Raw genomic sequence first — 22,584 nt, 5'->3', positions numbered from 1 at the left:
TAGCGGTCGATGTGTGGAGTAATAGTAGTAGATGCAGGCAGGAGTCGGTCTACTTGTCGCGGACATGAAGCCTATATACATGATCATACCTAGATATTCTCATAATTATTCGCTTTTCTATCAATTGCTTGACAGTAATTTGTTCACCCACCGTAATACTTATGCTATCTTCAAAACCTATGGCCCCCGGGTCTATTTTCGGTCATACAAGTTTCCAATCTATTTTATTTTGTAATCTTTACTTTCAATCTATATCATAAAATATCAAAAATATGTATCTTATTATTGTCATCTCTATCAGATCTCACTCTTGCAAGTGGCTGTGAAGGGATTGACAACCCCTTTATCGCGTTGGTTGCGAGGTTCTTATTTTTTTTATGTAGGTACGAGGTGACTCGCGCGTGGTCTCCTACTGGATTGATACCTTGGTTCTCAAAAACTGAGAGAAATACTTACGCTGCTTTACTGCACCACCCTTTCCTCTTCAAGGGAAAACCAACGCAGTGCTCAAGAGGTAGCAAGAAGGATTTGTGGCACCGTTTCCGGGGAGATCTACGCCAAGTCAAGACATACCAAGTACCCATCACAACTCTTATCCTTCGCATTACATTATTTGCCATTTGCCTCTCGTTTTCTTCTCCCCCACTTCATCCTTGCCGTTTTATTCGCCCTCTCTTTTCCATTCGCCTCTTTTTCTCTTGCCTCGTCGTTATGGCTAGTCCTTTATCTACTCCCTTGTCTCCCGATAATGAAGTTCTTAATTTTAAACAAAGGGAGGGAGAAAATCTAAAAGATTCTTGGTACAGAATTTGCAATGCACAAAATAGATCTACTTTCGTTCTTCTTCGCAAATTTTATGTAGGCATCACGCCTTGGAATAGATATATTCTTGATACCATTACCGAAGGAAATTTCTTGGGTAGCCATACTTTTGATTCTTATAATGCTATGATAGATTTGTTTGGCCCACCACCTCTTTTGGTTAATGGAACTACTTTAACTTTGGAACATGTGATTCAAAGGCTTGAAATTATTGAAAATAAAGTTGCTACCGTAGAGTAGATTGAAAATTTGGATAGAAAGATCCACAACCAAGTTACCCAATACGGATCTAAGGTAGGAGTGGCTCTTAAATTTTTTAAAGAAAAGGAACCTATGGTTAATGAAAGAGAAAATTTTGTTTTTGCCACTCTAGATTTTGCCAATTTTCCTTATGCCACTCTAGATTTTGACATTTCACTTTTGCCACTCTTAGTTTTTGACAATTATCACAATTGCCATTTCTGTGGCAAACGCAAAATTTTCAAAGTGGCAATTGTGATACATTTCAAAAGCTAAGAGTGGCAAAAATGAAATAAAATTATTTTGCTTTTGCCACGGAATGGAAATTGTGATAATTGTCAAAAGCTAAGAGTGGCAAAAGTGAAATGTCAAAATCTAGAATGGCATAAGGAAAATTGACAAAATCTAGAGTGGCAAAAACAAAATTTTCACTTAATGAACAGATAGATTAAGATTCCACTAGAATTGATAAAATTGAGTATATTATTACCAACCTAGGCTCTGCGTTTTCTTCCGTGAAAAACACTCCTTCTAATGCTAAGATTGCCAAATTGATGTATGTTCCTAAAATTAAGGGTGAAACTTCTAGTAAGGGAAATGCGGACCTCAAATCCATAAGTGTTCACCCCAACTTTCTTGCTATCCTTAAGGAACCTTTTGCTACAAATGATTTTCTTGATTTTGTGCCTAGGAGTTTGATAATTAATAAAAAGAAAGAGACTCCTAGGGGTTATAGGTGTCTTATTGAAGAATTGCATACCAAAGATGACAATACCTAGATCTATCCTTGCTTTTATGCCTAGCTAAGGGCGTTAAACGATAGCGCTTGTTGGGAGGCAACCCAATTTTATTTTTATTCCTCGCTTTTTGCTCCTGTTTAGTAATAAATAATTTATCTAGCCTCTGTTTTGGTTGCTTTTTTTGTGTTTAATTAGTGTTTTGCCAAGTAGAACCGTTGGGAAGACTTGGGGAAAGTCTTTTTGATCCTGCTGTAAAAAACAGAAACTTTAGCGATCGAGAATTGCTGCCATTTTTTAATGGAGAGTGCTATTTAGTTAATTATTTTTTGAATATGATTAATAGATAAATTCCTCACGTCCAGAAATTTATTTTAGAATTTTTGAGGTTCCAGAAGTATTCGAAACCTACAGATTACTACAGACTATTCTGTTTTTGACAGATTCTGTTTTCCGTGTGTTGTTTGCTTATTTTGATGAATCTATGGCTAGTAATAGAGTTTATAAACCATAGAGAAGTTGGAATACAGTAGGTTTAACACCAATATAAATAAAGAATGAGTTCATTACAGTACCTTGTAGTGGTGGTTTGTTTTCTTTTACTAACGGAGCTCACGAAGATTTTCTTTTAAGTTTTGTGTTGTGAAGTTCCCAAGTTTTGGGTAAGGATTTGATGGATTATGGTACAAGGAGTGGCAAGAGCATAAGCTTGGGGATTCCGAAGGCACCCCAAGGTAAAATCCAAGGACACCAAAAAGCCTAAGCTTGGGGATGCCCCGGAAGGCATCCCCTCTTTGGTCTTCGTCTATCGGTAACTTTACTTGGAGCTATATTTTTATTCGCCACATGATATGTGTTTTGCTGAGCGTCTTGTATGATTTGAGTATTTGCTTTCTAGTTTACCACAATCATCATTGCTATACACACCTTTTGGGATAGACACACATAAATTGGAATTTATTAGAATACTCTATGTGCTTCACCTATATCTTTTGAGCTATATAGTTTTTTGCTCTAGTGCTTCGCTTATATCTTTTAGAGCACAGCGGTGGTTCTACTTTATATAAATAATTGATCTCTCGTGCTTTATTTATATCATTTTGAGAGTCCTTTAGAACAGCATGGTAATTCACTTTGGTTATAAATTTTAAATGCTAAGAGAAGTTGGATGCTTGATAGATGGTTTTGAGATATAAAGGTGGTAATATTAGAAGTGTGCTAGTTGAGTAATTGTGAAATTGATGAATACTTGTGTTGAAGTTGGCAAGTCCCGTAGCATGCACGTATGGTGAACGTTATGTGACAAATTTGAAGCATGGGGTGTTCTTTGATTTCTTTCCTTATGAGTGGCGGTCGGGGACGAGCGATGGTCTTTTGCTACCAATCTATCCCCCTAGGAGCATGCGCGTAGTGCTTGGTTTTGATGACTTGTAGATTTTTGCAATAAGTATGTGAGTTCTTTATGACTGATGTTGACACTACAAAAAAAACACTTCCGTGATGATACGTGTTTCTCACAGTAGGTCGCGTTTTTTGTCATGCATGTACATCCATGACGATTTTATGACAGAATCAAGATAGTCATACCTGTGCTATCGTAGAAGTGTTCCATAACATTACCAAAATTATCATCACGGAAGTGTGCACTTCCATGACGATAAATTGCGCGTTACAGAAGTGCTTTCGTCAAGGGTGACCGACACGTGGCATCCACCGTAACGGAACGCCGTTAAGCTATCGGGTCAGGTTTTGGATCCAATAACCCGTTAACAGCCCCGACCAATGGGGATTTTCCACGTGTAAAATCATCATTGGCTGGAGGAAACATGTGTCGGCTCATCGTTGGGACAAATGTCATCCACTCATTGGACAGAAGGCGCCTAATACGTCGACACGTGGCACGGCCCAACAGAGGCCCATTCCTGTGAAAAGGCCGGCCCGTTTGACTTGGTCAAAAGGTGGCGGGCCGGCCCATAGAAAGCCTGTTAACGACATGTTCGCACATAGCCCATTTACAGCCCGCTAACCCAAGGCCCGTTATGCCCTTTCTGAATTAGGCCCAGTAGCGTCATCTGGGCCATCCAATATGATTTATTAATGGCCCATGGTGAAACTGGCCCGTAATGAACAGTGTATCACTTTACACCCATTAACGACCCATGGTGAAACTGGCCCGTAATGAACAGTGTATCACTTCATACCCATTAACGACCCGTTATTCCGTTGGGCCGTTTTCCAGCCCATGTTATCTTTTGGCCTTCTCAGAGCCCATTTATTCTTGGGCTCATTTCTAGCATTCGTTTACTTACGACCCGTTACTATCATTTTCTACTTGTGGGCCAAATTCAGCCTGTGGTTACAGTCGGCCCGTTTGTGGTTCGTTAATATGTTGGGCCGTTTTCATAGCGTCATCAAATACGGCCTATTAACGATGGCCCGTTATGGTCGGCCCATGAACGGACGATTCCAACTCTAGCCCGTTTACGGCCATAATGCGGCCTGTTATTGGCCCATGTTTGGCCAATCGATCATACGGCCCGTATAAGGCCCATTGATGATACGACCCGTAGAAGGCCCATTGTTTCTACGGCCTGTAGAAGGCCCATTGTTTCTATGGCCCATAGAAGGCCTATCGTTTCTACGGCCGTAGAAGGCCCACTGTTTCTACGGCCCGTAGGAGGCCCAGTGTCACTACAGTAAATATTAGCCCATGGTTATTGTGGCCTAGTTTTAAAAAATAGGTTATTGCAGCCACTAGCAAACCGCGGAAAAAGAACTGCACTGACTACAAGCAAACAAATAAACAAGACAACAAGGAAATAAATAAGCAAGCAACTTATGCTAGGCTATCATGGCTATTACACATATTACATCCACTGGGCATCAAAGTTCGCCACCAGTGCAAATATAGGGAACAAAGCAGCATATAAACGCCACAGCAAAACAAGTCCAGAACTGAAACCACTTCAGAAGAGTTCAAGAAACAATATCCTGGGTACCCATAATGCTGGCAAGATGCTTAGCAAGCTTATTAACTTTCTCTTGTTTGGCGCTTAAATCCTCCAGCGCTTGCTGTTGCACAAGAAAGTACGCATCTGAATTCTGCAGGGACTTCCTCAGTCCTTCGGCTTCTTGCCGCAGCACAGCTGACTGATGCCTTTCAGCTTGTAGCTGAGACTGAAGAAGCCGAAGTGATTCAGGCAGCGAGTTCGAAGAGCTTGTGCCAGCGGTACTGGCCAGTAACTCGAACACTACATCAACGCAGGACTGTGGGGTTTTCTCACTGTCTACAAGATCGTTTTTATCACCTTTCTTGGAGACCAACAGGGTTGTCTCACTATCTTGAACCTTATCTGCATTACTTTCTCTACCATTGCATAGTGGGGTGCTCTTCTCCAATATTCTGTTTGCATACTACAAGAGAAACAAGCAAACACATCATAGGTTTAGCTTGTAGTATACGAAACTCATTCTTGTAAACCGGTTCAGTAGTAAGGTGGACAGGATAACAACATGAAACAAACATATATCTATGTACTATGGTCACTGTATTGTCCATATCATTCTAGTTTATGTTCCCTAATCAAGATAGAGACACAGTTCAACTCATATATTTTTAAGACACAGCAGCATAGACAGAATATAAGTGTGAGAAACTACACAACATTGGCAACACTTGCAATGTGCATCACATGAGAACATAACTGTTTATACAACTTAAACTGAAATCAACATAGAGCAAGAAGTTAGAACATCAATCCAATTAAAGAAATAGGTTTAAAACATACCTGTTGCGCATTGGAGTTTCAATTGGATCCTTCAAATTCGAAAGTAGTTGGTATGAGTAAATACAATGATGCAACAGCAAAGGAGTATGGACCATAGCTACGGAATCTAACCTGAGAACAGTTGATCTTCTGCTTTAAACGTGGAGTTTGGGTTAGCTGTGGTGGTCTTCGTGCTTTGGGCACTAACAGTAGCTTTACAAACTACTCGTGTGGGGGCACTCTGTGGTGGACATGGTGCTTTGTCAACTATAAGTGGGTTACTATCCGCTGGAGTTGCGGTTAGATGGGTTGTAGCTGGTTCTCTGCCCAACGGTGTAAGTGTGCAATCTGGAAGAGTCTCGATTATGTGTGGTGGGGCTAGTTTGTGGGCCAGTACAACCATGGTTCTATCTGCATCGATGGGTAGCACTGTCTTTTGTGAAGAACGGGTTTTTGCTCCCTTAGATACTGCCATCACCCCCTCCAATTCAAATGGCTGATAAACAAGAAAAGAAATTGAACGTACATACATTGTATGATAGACATATGTGGTAATTCACATATATGTTGTCTAACCAAACAGGACAGCATGACACAATTTCACATATATGATGCCTAACTAAACAGGATAGCATGACACAGTTTCAGATATATGATGGATAACTTAACAGGATATAATGGCATAATTCAACATATGATGAGTACCTAAACAGGATGACATGACAAAACTACATGATGTCTTTCTAAAATAGGTTGGGATGAAATAATTCACATACATGTTGTCTAAGTATATAGGATGGCATGATATAATTGACATAATTGATTCATATACTAAGCAGCTGGCACTCGCATGTATGATCTCTAAACTAAGCAGATAGAATTCAATATTGTGCATATGATGTCTAAACTAAGCAATGCAAGACACCATATGCATCATATGAGAAATATAAACATTGCAACTTAGAGCATACACCTCAGGTGGGATATATATGACTAGTCATCTGTCTCTAAATCCTCCTCTGAGGAGCTCCCTGTAACCATCGAGATATATGCTTCAACAGGTACCATTGCATGCTCTGAAGACCTTGTTTTCACTCCAGATTTTTCCATAACCGGCTCTAATGGATGATACACATGAAGAGTAGTTCAATATACACAGATTGTCGACAAATGGAATACGTAATGAAAAAAAGATGGCATGAGATAATTCACATATATGATGCCTGGCTCCATGGCGGTGCATAATTCACATATATGATAACTGGCTAAAAAACATGGCATTGCAAAATTCATGTATCTGATATAGAAAGCAAACAGGAGGCATTCACACAAAGCATGTCTAATCTAAGCAGATGGCATGGCAATGCAAGACACCATATGCATGATATGAGCAATATAACCCAGCCAAGTTAGAGCATGCACCTCGGGGGGGGGGGAATACGACTGGTCATCTCTCTCTGAATCCTCCTCCGAGGAGCTATCTGTAACCAGCAAGAAATCTGCATCGACAGGTAGCACTGACTGCTCAGAAGACCTTGTTTTCACTCTAGATTTTTCCCATGACCGACTCAAATGGCTGATGCACAAGAAGATTAGATGAATGTATAAACATTGTTGACAAATGTAATACATTATGGAAAAAATATGGCACGATACAATTCACATATACGATGACTGGCTAAACAGGATGGCATTGCATGATTCACGTATATGATGACTGGCTAAAGAAGATGGCATTGCATAATTCCCATATACTCCCTCCGTTCCTAAATATTTGTCTTTTTAGAGATTTCAAATGGACTAGCACATACGGATGTATACAGACATATTTTAGAGTGTAGATTCACTCATTTTGTTCCATATGTAGTCACTTGTTGAAATCTCTAAAAAGACAAATATTTAGGAATGGTGGGAGTATGATATAGAAACCAAACAGGTGGCATTCACCCAAAGCAAATCTAAACTAAGCTGATGACATATAAGATGTATAATGTAAGCAATGCAAGGCGCCATATGCATGATATGACCAACATCAGCATGCCAGGTTAGAGCAAACACCTCAGGTGGTAAACAGGCGTGGTCGGCTCCTTCTGAATCTCCATCTGAACAGTTATCTTCCTCTGGAATACAGTCTGGAAATGCAGGAGGGGGGCACTTCGCCCACCATGGAGCGGCGTCTACATGACATTATATTCGCACGCAACGGTCTTCTCTTTTTCTCTACATGTTCAGTATGATTGTGTACAATATCTGACATGCATAATAAAAAAATAGTTAGATTTTGTAAGGCCTAAGGGGTGCATGCAAAAATCAAGACTGATGGTAGCAAATGAGTGGATGGATCCAAAACTAATGATAGCAGGTAGATTATAGCTTCAGTTTAAAAAGATAGACAATGGATCATCTATTGTTTGTTGCCCACCCAACATGAACCACATAGAAGACCCCAGATGAACCAGATACTAGACAGATACTATTCGTTGCTGGCTCGATATGAAACCCATGGGCAATTCAAAACTCAAGATTGAACGATAAAGTAGCAGGTAATAATAACCGTTGTATAACATAAGCAAACACGAAAGACTGCGACCTCTCTTCCGGAACTGTGTAGTCCTTAGGTTCATCTGCTCAGTTGATGATGGTAATGCAGTTGGCGTGGCTGCCGGCAACGGGGAAGATGATCTGAGGCGGCAAAAGGAAGTCTGCAGGGGGGATCTCTGCTATAGTGAACACTTCTATCGATGGTGCACCTCAAGTGGGGTGGATGACGGCACGGCAGGAGCAGGACATAACACACAGAGTTTTCTTTGACGCCTATCTGAAAATGAAGTAAATCTGTAAGGGCTCCTTAGAATTGGAGGATTCTATAAACGCAGGGACAGGAAAAACACAAGAATAGGATAGGAATGCATGTGCAAAACCGAGCATTTGGAAACATAGTATTTCAGTCAACCTGGGTGTTTGGCTCACATGAATTGGAAGAACAGAGGAATGGAGAAACAAAGTGATGCGACGAGTGTACAACCTATTTGGCATAGCCTTGTGGACCTCATCATCATTGGGTTGGACGTGGAGGATGGTGATGATGCTAGTGTGACTGTCGGATGCGGGGAAGAAGATCTGAGGCCTCTGGAAACGGCGTCGAGGGTACTGCTCCGCTGTGATGGACGGTTCCGTCGTTGGAGCAGCTCCGCTAAGGTGTACGGCGACGAGGCTGAAGCATGACAAGACAGACAATGTTAATCTGAACCGGGACCCTAATATCATCTGCAATAGATGATGTAAAATACATCACCAAAAAGTGCTAGATGTAAAACGCATCAGCCGCGCCACGGCCGCTCCAACAGATGCTATAAGTACTGTTTCACTCTGAACTTAACTGAAGAAAATGAACTTCACAGTCGAAACTGAATTTTACTGTTGAAACTGATTGAACTAGTAACAGAGCATTGCAATAGATGTTTAGGGCGTTCGAGCACTAGTAGCAGAGAAGCAGTGATCTAAATCAGCAGACGCTCGAGCAGGGAACGCACTAGCAGAGAGCAAGCCGTGTAGTAGCACCGCGAGCGAGTGCTAAAGCAGCAACTCCTGTAGCTGCCGGAGGTCATGTAGCAGCTTAAGCGAGAGCAAGAGCAGAGGAGCAACATGAATGAAAGCAGGAGCAGTGCAGCAGCACGAATAAAAGCAGGAGCAGTGCAGTAGCGCGACCGACAGCAAGAACAGAGCCGCAGCGCGAGCGAGAGATGGAGCAGCTGCAGCTAGTGCCATTGTGGAAGTCGTCGCCGAGGAAGCAACGACATGGGGGAGAGACGCCGTGGATGATGTGGCCGGCGACGGCACCGTCGATGGAGACACGCCATGTCTGCTCGGTATCGAGCACCGGTAGCCCCATGAGATCGAATAAAAGATAAAATGCAGCGGTGAGTGCAGAACCTCCTTGGTGGTATCGAGTTGGCCTCGACTTCATCGGAGGAATTGGTGAGGGTGCTGCGGTTTCGGTGGGGCAGGTCAAGATGGCGCTGTGGGGATTGAGGTGGCGCGATAGACGAGGCGAACGTCGGGGCAGCTGATCCGGCGAGACGACGAGATCGACAACGGGTCCTCATCCGGTGCGGAGGATGAGGGACGGCGAGCTGTTGCGGTGGACGACGTAGTCGGGGAAGAGTCTCCGGCTGGGCGGCGGTCGGGAGGCCAACGGAGGAGCGTGGGGTTTCGCGGGTTTTGGCAGCCTCGGTGTACGAATGGGGGGCGAAGGGGGAGGGGGAGCGAAGCTTAGGGACGCGCTTGTCCGAAATGTAGGGTAAATTTCCAACGTACCCCCACCGGTTTTGACACTGCGACGTGGAACTTCATTTCCGGCTGAGGGGTAGAAGGGGGATTTCGCGTGTCTGGGCTGCATGAGCGATTTCGGATGAGGAGGGAGTTCTCATGTGCGTCCAAATTTCGGGATAACAAGGCGCGGCGCGGGTTGAAGAATCGGGAGTTTCAAAGCAGGTGAGACAAAAGATACTCGAGCTTGAAAATTTCGGGATAACAAGGTGCGGATTCCTTGTTCGGCAGAACAAACTTAACGTGTAAAAAAACAATTCATACAAGACACAAGAGAGTCATGTCCCCTTTTACTATATTGCTATAGATGCCATTTAAAAAACTACAAGAAAAATGTAAAAAAATCGGGAGAACAAGATTACCCTACACAGTACCAAATCGATTCGCACTTCCCTCAACAACAACAAAAAACAAATCAATTCCCACCAAAGAAAGAGTAATGTCCCTTTTTATATGATTACAGATGCCATGATCTCGAATTTCAATTTTTGAATCCACGTTATGTTGAATTCGAATATATCGTTAGGTGACCTTGCGGTTTATAATTGATGTAGTCGTACATTTTGATCTTCCATCATATATGAACATTTTACTCCACCATGTGAACATATATATTGTCGTCTACCATATGGACTAAATTTGAATCAATTTTCCTTATTTGAATACGATTGTTGTCAAGTTATACAATAATTTAAATATTATCTTGATAACAAAAAACATACATATAGCAGTAATCATATTTCACTATGAACTACATGTACCATACGCTCTCCAATTCAAATATTTGTATCCATTTTATGTTGAATTCAAATCATAGTACATTATTGGTCTAGGTAGCGAGATGTTTGGGATAATCTAAACCCTGTTTTCATACGTATAATTTTTGGCTGAATTGGGACAAGTTTTGGTATAAGCCTCTTGCAAAACCGGAGATTCTCTCAACAAGCCTCGTGGTTCTGAGAGGGAACGTGTCACCTTTGTGTGTGAAATGATATACGCTGCCTCCCTGATTTTATTTACAGAGGCAACATAGAACTATATGAGTGCCCTGTTAAATTTTGGAATTATTTCAGGTTCATTTGGCCTTTTTATACATTAATTGAGTTTCTAGACTTTTAATGTGCATAATCTAAATATGAATTGCATGCACATGCTCCGGTGCACCAAAGTGGGTTGAAAAATCACATGTGTGTCCTTGGTTGAATTTCTAGGTCCCATGGAAGAAATGAGAAGGAAATTCAAACATCTGGGCGTCATGACTCAGCCGAGAACATCAAGAAACTTTGATTTTTAAATTCATGTAAATCCAAAACTCGCCTGGAAATCATGAAACTTGGCATGGTGTCATGTCATGGAACTAACATGTTGTGGTAAAAAATTGGGCCGATTTGGAAGCTCGTGGTTCTAAGAGGGAACGTGCCACCTTTGAGTGTGAAACGATATACGCCGCCCCCCTTGAGTTTCTTAACAAAGGCAACATAGAACTACATTAGTGCCCTGTTGAATTTTGGAATTATTCTGGGTTCGTTTGTCATTTTTTATACATTAATTGAGTTTCTGGTCATTTAATATGCATAAGTCAAAATTGAACTACAAGCACATGTTCTCGTGCACCAAAGTTGGTTGAAAAATCACATTTGTGTCCTCGGGTGAATTTCTAGGTTCCATACAAGAAATGAGAATAAAATTAGAACATCTGGGCATCGTGGCTCGGTCGAGAACATTGAGAAACTTGGTTTTAAAATTCTTGTAAATCCAAAACACGTCTGAAAATCATGAAACTTGGCATGGATGTCATGTCATGGTACTACCGTGTTGTGGTAAAAAAATTGGCCAAATAGGAACAGATTTTGGTATAAGGTTCTTGCAAACCGAAGCTTCTCTCAAGAAGGCTAGTGGTTCTGAGAGGGAACGTGCCACCTTTGAGTGCAAAACCATATATGTTGTCCCCCTTGAGAGTTTATTTACAAAGGCAACATAGAACTACATGAGTGCCGTGTTAAATTTTGGAATTATTCCGGCTTCGTTTGGCCTTATTTACACATTAATTGAGTTTTTGGTCATTTAATGTGCATAATTCAAATTTGAACTACAAGCACATGCTCCCGTGCACCAAAGTTGGTTGAAAAATCACATTTGTGTCCTCGGGTGAATTTCTACTCCCTCCTTCCATCTATATAGGTCCTTATGCGTTTTTCGAGGCTAACTTTGACCAAACGTTAGAGCAATAATATATGACATGCAACTTACACAAAGCATACCTTCAAATTTGTATGTCAAAGGAGCTTCCAATAATATAATTTTCATAGTATACATCTCATGTGCTATTAATCTTGTCAATAGTCAAAGGCTGTCTTGAAAAACACATTAGACCCTATATAGATGGAAGGAGGGAGTAGGTCCCATGCAAAAAATGAGAATAAAATTCAATCATCTAGGCATCGTGGCTCGGTCGAGAACATTGAGAAACTTGGTTTTAAAATCATGAAACTTGGCATGGTGTCATGTCATGGTAGTACCATGCCGTGGTAAAAAAATTGGCCGAATAGGAACAAATTTTGGTATAAGCTTCTTGCGAATCGGAGCTTCTCTCAAGAAGGCTCGTGGTTCTGGGAGGGAACGTGTCACCTTTGTGTGCATAATTCAAATTTGAAATACAAGCACATGTTCCAGTGCACCAAAGTTGGTTGAAAAATCACATGTATGTCCTCGGGTAAATTTCTAGGTTCCATGCAAGAAACGGGAATGGAATTCAAAATTCTGGGCGTCGTGGCTGGGTTGGAAACATTGAGAAACTTAGTTTTTTAATTCCTGTAAATCCAAAACATGCATGAAAATAATGAAACTTGGCTTGGTGCCATGACATGGCACCAACATGTTATGGTAAATTTGCAGTCCGAATTGCGAAGGCACACACATGAACAATCAACAAAGTCATTTTGGAACAAGTGTTGTCACGTTACAATCGGAAACACAAGTATTATTGAAACTGTGGGCGTTCTACTTACTAGTAGCATTTACGTGCCGCCACGCGTCCCCATTTTTTATTAGCTAGGAGGCGCCGTGCAGGGTAGCTATTTCAGTATGAGAGGCGTGCGATCAGACCCCTGCGCGTGCTTATCGGGAGGAGAGCCCTTTGACCTCCATCTGCCATCCACCTCTCTCCTAAGGTCTCCATTAATGGCGCCTGAGCCTCTGTTTAATGGCGTGGCTATGTCTCACTCAACTGAGATTTAAGAGAGAAAAAAGAAAATCTGAAAGCACAGATCTTGATGTAAGATCCGACGGACCTATATAGCATCTACTGCGACTTATAGCAAGACTGATGAATATATAAGGATGATTAATTTTTGTTTGATCAAAGAAGGGCTTGCCCCTTCCGATTTTCATTACTGAAAACCACCACAATTCACAAGAAGTTCAGCACAACTCCAGCCGAACGGACGAGGTGTATTCGAACCTCATACACTGGAGGCGTCAAGGGGCGGAGGCACAAGGGGCAGTGGAGCACGGTGAGGTCCATCGAGACCTTAGAGAGCTCCATCGTCGGGTCCTGTTCGGTCTGCATGATCTCGTCCTCCTCGTGCACAACCATCTCTCGACTTGGGCCGGGGTATTACAAAGCTTTACCGTCACATATTTTATACTACTTCAAGGTGCATTAAATCAACACATGCAAGTATCAAAAGGAGAGTCACGACATGTATGCATGCGTTGTAATTAATGCATCGGTAAACGCAAATTATTGAAATATATCGAGTGCAGTGCTTTGATGTGTCGCGTCAACTCGTACATCAACGAGAAGTTTGATTATCCTCTCCCTCGTGGACTTAACTACACCTGCCTTTGGATGTATGACAGGTTGGCCACACACCTGTCGGGCCCACCTGTCATACACGCAAAGGCAGGAGCGTCCCTCCCTCGCCCATGAGCGTGGTGGCTGGCAAGACTAGGAGAAGCTTTCGCTACACGCTCTCCCTCCCGCACGCAGTGGACATGCAGCAGTTCAATCGGTGTCAGATGGCCAGAAGCGTACTGTAGTACTCCTCTAGTGCAGTAGTACTCCATCATTGTTCGACTTCCCGAAGAGGTGAAGAGCCAAGCGCAGCCCGGATGCTCATGTGGCAGTTTCATGTGTAGAGTAGTCTAGGATAGCGTGTACCGTGCCTGTAAGCTTAAAATCGTTGGGGTCGGCTCCATGCTATGTGGCCGTCTCGAAGTTTTTAAAAAAAATTAAAATAGTCTTCTGGCCCTACCTGACACCCTGGTGATTGTAGTTTGCACGCTCATCTGGTCAAGACAGGAATATATATATTTTAATTTGTGTTTTTCAAAAAGGGGGACTCCCCGGCCTCTGCATCAGAATGATGCATACGGCCACATATATTTTAATTTGTGGTGGATAAATGTTAGAGGTTGCAGCAAATATATTGTACACTGCGGGTCTTTCAGCCAAGTTTAGAGGCAAGCATGTGGGGCCAGTGCTATGATGTGTCGCGTCAACTTGTACAACGAGGAGAAGCTTGATTTTACTACACGCCTTCTCCCTCACCCATGCGCGCGGTTGCTCGCAAACGAGGACATGCTTTTGCTTAGTAGTACTTCTACAACAAGCTATCCGTCCCGCTCGCGGTGACACTATAGAAGCAGTAGTAGCAACATCATTGTTCGTCTTCTCGAAGAGGCGAAGAGACAAGCGCAAACCGAACGTTGTAGTTGCGAACATTGGAGCACGTATATAGCCAGGCTCTTGCATGAGACAAAATTGCTATGTGAGCCCACAATTGTACTAGTACGTACAACTACTTGCTAGTATAGCCCTGTAACCCAGAAAGGAGTATTAACCCTTCTAGAGATTTCAACAAGTGACTAGACTACACCGAGACGGAGTACATATGGAGCAAAATGAGTGAATCTGCACCATAAATAAATACGTACTAGTTCTATCGTTTTCCTCTCGGAGGTGCACAATATTGAGAATACTGACTAGTCTCTTTTTGACACGCATTTACATTTTTTTACACAGTACAGACGCAAGCACTCATATACACGCGCATACACTCACCCCTATGAACGCACACACGCACGGCACTATCATCTTGAAATTTACGAAGTCACCATAGGCACCTCGTCGTCGACGGGTCCATAGGTGCTTGAATGCCAAGGAGGGAGAGGGTAGCGGTTCCCAAGACATTAAACAGTTAATGATGCATCCTCAATTACATGCAGAGGGAATTAATTGGAGAAGCAGAATAGAGCCAGCACGATGTGAATGCAACAGAGTTCGGACTCTCATATAATAAAGGCGCCCCACCACTCCAATCCATCTGCTCCCAAGTCTCTACGCAACATTGCTCACTCCAATCCAAGACCAAGTGACCAGAAGCCACAAGCACCTATGGAGGCGATGGATGCGAGCGGCAGTCGGCTGTGCCAAATCATCCAAGGCACCGGCCTGCAGCCCCGCACCGTGCGGTGTTTCCAGTCGGTGCTGGCGACCACAGGCAGCATTCACGCGGTCATCGCTGCCGAGGGAGGAAACCCACAGCCGCCAGAGGGGCCCGATCATCTGCCCGTGCCGTTCTCTCCGACACAGCGCCGGCTCGGGAGGTCCTCTGACCCTTCTTCCTCCCTGTCGTATTGTCCGCAGATCCGACCTGCCGCCGCCGACATCCCGGTGACCCTCAGGTATAAGTTCTTCGAAAGCGGCCTTGCTCTACTGCCCCAGCTCCCCACATGTCTGCATGTGCATCTTTTTCTACTCCCATCAGCTCTTCCAAAGCCACCTAAATTTTTAGTATTATTAGAGGTAAAGCTACTTCATGCATTCGAATCTAGGGCTTTGTTCAAACAACGAAGAAAGGGGGGAAAGTTGTAGCATGAATCTAGGACTTGATTCAAAGAGGAAACAATATGGTGAAAGTAGTAGAGACCGGATACCCAATCGGTCTCTTGGTTGAAAAGGGAAATAATGGGAAAATGCAGTACAAACTGGATAAGGAACAGATCTATTATTGGTTGAAAAAAGGATAGAAAGTGGCGGCTGGTGGACAAGTCAACAGAGTATGTCCAGGATTAGATTTGCTGCCATCACATAGTAAAAGGTCTCCAGAATTAGATTTATTGCCCTCACATAGTAAAAGGTCTTAGGATTAGATTTGCTTCCCTCACATAGTAAAAGGTCTCAGGATTAAATTTGCTGCCCTCACATAGTAAAAGGTCTCCAGGATTAGATTTACTGCCCTCACATAGTACAAGGTCTCCAGGATTAGGTTTGCTGCCCTCACATAGCATGAACAAACTCGGCATCACCACTTTATGCCTCCTTGTAGGTACATTGTGTTGATGCGTCCACTGTCACATGTCCTTATACCAATGTTTTGTTGTTGTTAATGTAAGGGCACATGTAAAATGAAGCGATCACACTGTTACCTTGGGGACATGTCTAACCAGTATTATTGTTAATCTAATGCCTCAAGTGATAAGATGCAATTAAACTGTGTTACAAATGGCACTCCTGCTGTTTTCCCCGGTATGATAAGTAAGTTGCTCCTTTATGCTGCTGAGTGTCCTGGTGTCCCCATGGTCCCATGCCCTTAAACCAACTCTTTAGCTGCTGTTGATTTACTGTGTCTGGTAAACAAGCAATGCCACCATTAAAGTAATCCCATATTTGAGGAATCTCATTGTTGATCGTAATGCTTCTGGTAACATGAAGCATTGCTGACGTTTTAAAATTTCTACTGTCCTTGCGTGATTGCCATGAACATAATTAAGATGATTCTTTTCATTTTGTATATGTTTCGTATATTCTTATTGACCAGCAACTGTTTACTTTCTATCTTTTTGTGCAGATAGGGATATCCATTTTACCTTGTTGCTATTGTGACCTTTTGGTGAACTGCACAAAACACTTTTTTTTGAATGTCTTGTGCAGTTCAACTAAAATGTCACGTGGGCAACATCTCTCAATTTTGGTGGAACAGCACAAAATGGTGATTGGAGTTTCCAAAATCTCCGTCAAGTTCTGTTGGTAATCTCGTGCGACATTTTATTAGCCTTTGCAAGATGGAGCCGTCACTGTCACCACAATGGCACTTTATTTTAGTGGAACTGCACAAAAGGATAAGAAAATTATAGTTACACCTTACATGAGACGGACAGCCAACCTTAATGTTCCTCAATTTTAGTGCAACTACTAAAGAAGAACCTGCCAACTCACAAGAGCAAGTACTTCTTGCTAGCTGAATGATGCAATTTTTGCTTCATTTTAGGTGAACTGCAGAAAAATGTGCATGAATTGAATCATGGAACTCCAGGCAGACCTCATCCAAATAGAGTTTGAGGTTGAGTTCAAGGAGGCTGCTATTAAATCGAAATCATGCTCTCCTGTCTCCTTGTTTGTGCTGTGCAAACATGCTATGCAAACAGGAATACTCAACTACAGATGTTGTGACGGTCAAGAGCATTCGCCAAGTTCTTCTATTGTATGACATGGCTAGCCAAGATGGATTTAATCCCGATATTCACTTTATCAAAAGGCTCTAATAGGTTGGTTCTGAATCTTGCAAGATGGGAATCAGTGAGATGTGTAGGCATCTTTGTTGTACTTATTATTTGAATCTTATTTGTTGGTTCTGAATCTTGCAAGCTAGGAATCAATGAGATATGTAGGCATCTTTGTTGTACTTATTATTTGGATCTTATTTGTTGGTTCTGAATCTTGCAAGCTGGGAATCAATGAGATGTGTAGGCATATTTGTTGTACTTATTATTTGGATCTTATTTGTTGGTTCTGAATCTTGCAAGCTGGGAAACACGGCATGATGATACAGAGGACAACAACCATAACAAACAGTTCAAACTTGGTAGTATTATCTTTGTGAAAGTGCGACAAATGTGTTGATCGTGTGCGTCCTGAGAATAATAATTCTAATTGTTGTGCATGTTGATCCTGTGGCACTGATAGAACGAGCGAATGCATTGCTTGTTTTAATTATAAATTTCTATTAAAGCTAATTAAATTTAAGTAAAGTGACCGCTAACTCCTGTTATTACAATACCAATACAGACCCGCTCCTGAACTGACGTGTGGCCGAGGGTGCATCTTCTGCCGGGCGTGCAGCGGACAAGGGAGGGGTAGTAACTGTTGTCGCATGTACACACTCAGCTTACTGTTGAATCCAGTACCCCAAGAGCTGAAAAACGAACTGATGTCGCCGCCTACACACTCGTTCACTCAAAGAGACTCCAATGGCGATCCGAGGGGTGAGCCTGCTGGATATGGACTTCAGCAAGGAGTTCCCCTTTGAGTTTGCCATTCAGTCCTATGGCTACACCAAGTTGAATGTGATGTACAGCAACGATACGGACTCGGTGAAGCTCTGCCTCGCCTTAGTCCTATGGCTGCACCAGGTTCTGGAGCATTCGCCCGTTTCATCGTCAGCGCTGACTGCACCTTCGCTACGGTGGAGAGAAGGAAGAACGTGACGATTCGGCCATCTGGTGCAACAAGCTTGTCGACATCCAGAAGAAATACAAGATCATCAGCAACGGGCAGGAGAAGGACTCCGTGGTTGACCTTGCTGAGACCATCATCGACCCCTGATACGCCAACATGAAAGAAGACGACATGAAAACGTGGGAGGTACCTCTGAATCTAGGCTACATAACCTACATGGCCAAGGACGCATACGCATGCTACGACATGTACAGGCAGATCTTGGACATGAGGGCGTGTCTGCTTCCCATAACCGACGAGTACATGGACAGCCGCAGCGTCATGATCAAGCGTGCCAGGAAGGTCTAGATGTTGTACTTTATCTATTTATAAGCACCTTTATCATGTGAGTGTTTCATGCATTAGCCTATGTGTCGTAATTATCTGTTTTGTCCGAAATATTTCTTTTAAGAACCCATTAACCTGATTGCTTTTTTAGTGACTATTTGCTTATGTATGTAAACTAGTTCACTTGTCCATAAATAAACTAGTTCACTCGGCTGCCGTGCTTTGAATCTCCTTCCTCCCAACATATTCCCCTCCTCAGGTGGACCCAGCAGGTCTCTGAATTTTCTCCCACTTTCTTTTTCGATGTAAACTAAGTTTTCTCCCAGTACTTTCTCCTAGAAACAACTCAACTGTCTCATGTCTAGCCTAAAAAATAATAATACCCCACGTACTATTAACTCATCAAATTAAAATGACATTTTATTTCGTAAGTTGAAAGTTCTTACAAAATAATAATAATAATTGTTCATATATAACTTGGCAAGTTAACTCCTAGGGATTGCGTACATAAGCTTGCAAAGATTTTACTGACGTGCAATCATGTGTTTATATTTTTATAACATTTATCCGTCTAGCCCAACATGATATTTTCACCTAGCCCAACAAGTCCGCGGATTTCAAGAAAATGCAAATGAGATTTAAATGGACTGCATAGATGCTACATCATTGTTTCACCCAGCCCACCAAATGGACTAAAAAACAAATGGACTGGCTGACATGTGGGCCAGTAGGTCGAAGCCTAAGAAGGCGTTGGATTTACATCCAATGGCCGGCATTCTTCTTCAATCTCTCGTCTTCTTCCCCCAGCGCTGCCGGAACCGCCCGCTCCAGCCTTCGGCATCCAGCGACGTTGTTTTGCGCTCCTCAGCGAAACGCTACCCCGCCGACGGCTAGGCCATCCCTCCACTCTGCACCTCCTGTTATTCTCTGCCGAGTGTAGGCCCACCCCACACCCGAACCAGTCAAGTTTCCCACTCCTCTCCGTCTGCGACTCCACTGCTGCATCTTCCCCATCTCAGGGTCGTTCCAGTCTGGGGCCTCGCCGTCGTCCACCGCCTCGGTGCGCTCGGTGCGGCATGGTCAACATACGAGAGTCATCGGAAGAGGACTGTACGTGGAGAGCCTGACGGCTGGGACCCACGAGGTCCATGGTCGCACGCAAGGAAAGTTCCTCCTTATTACGCATAGTACGTTCACTGTACGTGGGAAGGGCTTCTGTATTTCGTGAAAAAAAACATTCCCTCCGCTATCAGGTCGGACCCACCAGCTATATCTTCGCACGCAAGGAAGTGCCTCCTTATTACGCACCAAAAAATGAATACCCCCTGCTAGCTGGGACCCACCATAGTGGGTGGCTGACTTGTGGGCCTACTAAGTTGACGAGGACGGAGGGCTTTGTCAACATAGTCAATATGAACGATTCTAGCTCCAGTGACCGTATGATGTCCATCCAACGGCCATAGTGCTTCTTCAACCTCTGGTCTTCTTACTCCAGCCGCCCAAAGTAGCGCCGGTCATGCCGCGCTCTCCTGCCTCTCGTGGCCGGCTTTGATGCCGCGGAGGCCTCACCGCCCCCTACTACTCCCACCGCTGGCCCAGGGTATCCCACTACTCACCCACACCCCCTGTTATTCTGCAGCGACGGCAGCCTCACGCCGTAGCCGAACCAGTGAACCCTCGTACTACTCTCCGCGTGGGCATCCACTGCCGCGTCTTCCCCGGCTCCGCGTCGTCCCCTTCCTAGGCCACATCATCGTCCACCGCCTTGGTGCTCTCGGTGCGGCGTTGTCAATGTGGTCAACGACCGACTTCCATCGGAAGAGTACTGTACGTGGAGAGGCTGACAGCTGGGTCCACGGCCACAGCCCAGTTTTTTTGTGATTTGCCAAGTAAGTCACTTTGTCAGGCCTGTTGGGCTGCAAATCTTTCAAGACGAGGAGAGCTTCATTCGGCTGGCCGAGAAAATGGCCTATCAGTAATGATAAATGGGATGTACATTTTTAAAACACATCAAACCGGCAATTAGTTTCAAATATCTTTTTTTCATTTTGAGATTTTACATTACATTGATTTTTATGCGTGGAGAATTTGTTGGATTTTATATTGATATACATTTATTTTTAAAATCAGTTTGAATGTGAGTCAAAAATTTTGGATTAAAAACAGTTCGGACTACACCGAAATATGCAAAATTTCGTATAATTTTTTAACCATGGCCACAATATGGGCTGTAATGCTAACAAAAAGAATATGGGATCCAAAAAAACCTTAAGAATTAGCAAATGGGATGTAAATTATTAGAAATAATGGCAGATGGATTGTATGTTGTTTTCCAAAGATTTGAGGCTTTCCTAAAAAAAGGTTGACGCACAAGCAGTGACTGTTGGATGTCCATCGAACGGCCATCGTGCTTCTTCAATCTCTGCTCTTCCTGCTCCAGCCGCTCAAACAAGCGCCGGCAGGACTGCCTGCTCCCTCCTCCCGTGGTCGGCTGTGCTGCCGCGCAGGCCTCACCGCCCCACCGTACTCCCATCGCTGGCCTAGCCATCCCTCTACTCACCCAAACCTGCTGTTATTCTCCGGCGACGGTAGATGAACCAGTAAACCCTCGTACAGTCATACTCCCCTCCGCGTGGGAAACAACTGCCGAGTCTTCCATGCCTCTGTGTCGTTCCCTTCCTAGGCCTCGCCGTCGTCCACCGCCCTGGTGCTCTCGGCGCGGCCTGGTCAACATGGTCAACGACCGACATGCATCTGAAGTGGACTGTACGTGGAGAGGTCCACGGCCACACGCAAGGAAATGCCTCCTTATTACGCACAAAATAATGATTCCTCCACCTCACATCAGGGACCCACCGAAAGGGCCTCTGTATTTCGTGAAAAAAAACGTTACCGCCGCTGATAGCTCGGACCCACCAGCTATATCTTCGCACGCAAAGGAAGTGCCTCCTTATTACGCACAAAAAATTGAATACTCCCCCTGTTAGCTGGGACCCAGTATAGTGGCAGGCTGACTTGTGGGCCTACTAAGTTGACGGGGATGGAGGGCTTTGTCAACTTAGTCAATATGCATGATTCTAGCTCCAGTGACCGTACGATGTCCATCCAACGGCCGTAGTGCTTCTTCAACCTCTGTTCTTCTTGCTCCAGCCGCCCAAACCAGCGTCGGTCATGCCTCATGCTCCTGCCTCCCATGGCCGGCTACGATGCGGCGGAGGCCTCACCGCCCCCTACTATTCCCACTGCTGGCCAGGCCATCCCTCTACTCACCCACACCCGCTATTATTCTGCGGCGACGGCAGCCTCACACCGCAGCGAACCAGTGAACCCTCGTACTCCTCTACGCGTGGGCATCCACTACTGCCGCGTCTTCCCCGGCTCCGCGTCGTCCCCTTCCTAGGCCTCGCCGTCGTCCACCGCCCTGGTGCTCTTGGTGTGGCGTGGTCAACGTGGTCAAGGAACGGCTTCCATCGAACGTAGACTGTACATGGAGAGGCAGAGAGCTAGGTCCATGGCCGCAGCAAGGAAGTGCCTCCTTATTACGTGCAAAATAATTATTCCTCCACCTGACAGTGGGGACCCACCGGACGGGCCACCATATTTCGCAAAAAAAACGTTTGCCCCTGACTACTGGGACCCACCAGCTACATCTTCGCACGCAAGAAAGTGCGTCCGGGCAAAAAAATGATTCGCCCCCCTGACTGCTGGGACCCACCAGCTACATCTTCGTAGGCAAGGAAGTGCCTGACAGTCGGGACCCACCTGGTTGAAGCGTACGTAGCGTTGTCATTCTGGTCGCGAACGTGTACATACATATATACTGGTGGATGTAGAGGCGCACGCGTGTCGTAGTAGAGGCGCGTATGTGTCGTAGTAGAGGCGCGCACATAGCATGTACACG

Source organism: Triticum aestivum, chromosome 5A, assembly GCF_018294505.1.
Source record: "Triticum aestivum cultivar Chinese Spring chromosome 5A, IWGSC CS RefSeq v2.1, whole genome shotgun sequence".
NCBI lineage: Eukaryota > Viridiplantae > Streptophyta > Magnoliopsida > Poales > Poaceae > Triticum > Triticum aestivum.
Note: the sequence above shows the minus strand (reverse complement) of the source record.